General features: G+C 41.3%; 1 protein-coding gene across 1 annotated transcript in view; it reads right to left on the reverse strand.

Moving 5' to 3' along the window:
* The window catches only part of GPATCH1 (G-patch domain containing 1), a 53,207-nt gene that overhangs the window by 42,747 nt on the left and 8,335 nt on the right, over positions 1-2,125 (reverse strand). The gene's annotated exons all lie outside the window — the stretch shown is intronic.

Below are 2,125 nucleotides of genomic sequence, written 5' to 3' on the forward strand. Positions count from 1 at the left end.
AGTACAGTCAGCCAAAGAGAGAGTTACAAAAGCAATGCACATAACATTCAGGGTGCCTAACCCAAGGACTTTGGTCTAAGGCAGTGGTTCTCAACCTTGGCTGTACATTAGAATCACCTGGGAATCTTTTTAAAATCCTGATTTCTAACAGGGACAGATCCAAAGACAGAAAAACAGCGATCAGACTATTAATCCCCAGAGGGGACGTAGGGGAGGGTGGGGGTAAGGGGCAGAGATCAACCAAAGGACTTGTATGCATGCATATAAGCCTAACCAATGAATACATACACCAGATGGTGAGGGCATGAGTGGGGGAATGGGGTGGGGGCAATGGGAGATAAGGACACATATGCAATACCTTAATCAATAAAGAAAACATATTAATAAACATATCCTCAGATAAGAATTAATTTAAAAAAACAAACAAAGAGGAGAAACTGTAGAATACTAAGAGTGTTAATAAAAGTGGTGCGAGAAACATTGATCAGCTGCCTCCTACACACTCCCCACTGGGGATGTGCCCGCAAGCAAGGTACATGCCCTTGACCGGAATCAAACCCGGGACCCTTCAGTCTGCAGGCCGACGCTCTATCTACTGAGCTAAACCGGTCAGGCCAGAAATCAGGATTTTAAAAAGATTCCCAGGTGATTCTAATGTGCAGCCAAGGTTGAGAACCACTGGCTAAGGACAGGCAATGGCCATAGCAGACCCCCAATTCCATCAAACACCTGAGTCCTATAACTAACCCTCCTGTTCCCCATCCACAGTCACTAAGCATGTGCCCTGCCTAAAGAGAGAGAATGCTCTGGCCATCAAATGCATCTGTAACCCTCTGCAGATAAGCTTCTTTAGATTTCTCTAAGAGTGACAGATTTCTCTACTTTCTGATACCCTACAATTCTTGCTGAGGAGTATGGGCTAGATCTACTATTGGCAGATGGGTGGAGCAAGATTCTGGGTCAACCTGGGAGACTGATTCCCCAGGAGAGTAAGAATCTGCTCTCTTGGGCAATACCGTGGGCCCAGCACCTTCCTCCACTTTCGGTTTCTGTAGTCTTTGCCCTATTTCTGCAGAGTCCTTGAATCTGTCACTCCTAATGGTAAAAGCTATTTCAGTATATTAACATATCACAGTCTACCTGAGTAATCATTTGAACTGGTCTTACCTTTTAATTATAATATGCAACACAGCCATAATTATTTTTTTCTTCATAATTGAAAGATTTAATTTTATTTTATTATTTTTTTTAATCTTTATTGTTGAAAGTATTACATATGTCCCCTTTTTTCCCCCATCAACCCCCTCCAACCCACTTCCACCCACTCCCTCTCCCCAGCCCCTCACTACCCCACTGTCTACATCCATGGATTATGCATATATGCATATATGATCACCCCCATCCCCTAGAGATTCTGCTCTGTTCCATGCTTCCATGTCTTTGGATCCACTCCGTTCATCAGTTTATTTTGTTAATTAGATTCTACATATGAGTGAGATCATGTGATACTTGTCTTTCTCTGACTGACTTATTTCATTTAGCATGATGCTCTCCAGGTCCCTCCATGCTGTCTCAAAGGGTAAGAGAGTCTTCTTTTTCACTGCTGCATAGTATTCCATTGTGTAAATGTACCACGGCTTTTTTATCCACTCATGTACTGATGGGCACTTGGGCTGTTTCCAGATCTTAGCTATTGTAAATTGCAACACAGCCATAATTATAATAACCAGCAATGTATTTGTGTGCTTCCTTCTTCACAAACCCTACTGCCATTTTAAACATTGTAATAATGTGCTATTTTCATAGTGTCTTAATTTGGTTTAGTTATCTTAATTTGCTTTTTCTTAAAAATAAAGCTAAATATTCCATATACTGGTAGTATTCTATCTTACCTGAAGTAAACTGTTGAAATACTTGGATCATTTGCCTACTGAACTGATCTTTACACATTCTGATTACTGAGCTTTTTTTAAAAATATATTTTATTGATTTTTTACAGAGAGGAAGGGAGAGGGATAGAGAGCTAGAAACATCGATGACAGAGAAACATCGATCAGCTGTCTACTGCACACTTTCCACTGGGGATGTGCCCGCAACCAAGGTACATGCCCTTGACCGGAATCGA

The sequence above is a fragment of the Myotis davidii genome, unplaced genomic scaffold (assembly GCF_000327345.1).
Source record: "Myotis davidii unplaced genomic scaffold, ASM32734v1 scaffold77, whole genome shotgun sequence".
Taxonomy (NCBI): Eukaryota; Metazoa; Chordata; class Mammalia; order Chiroptera; family Vespertilionidae; genus Myotis; species Myotis davidii.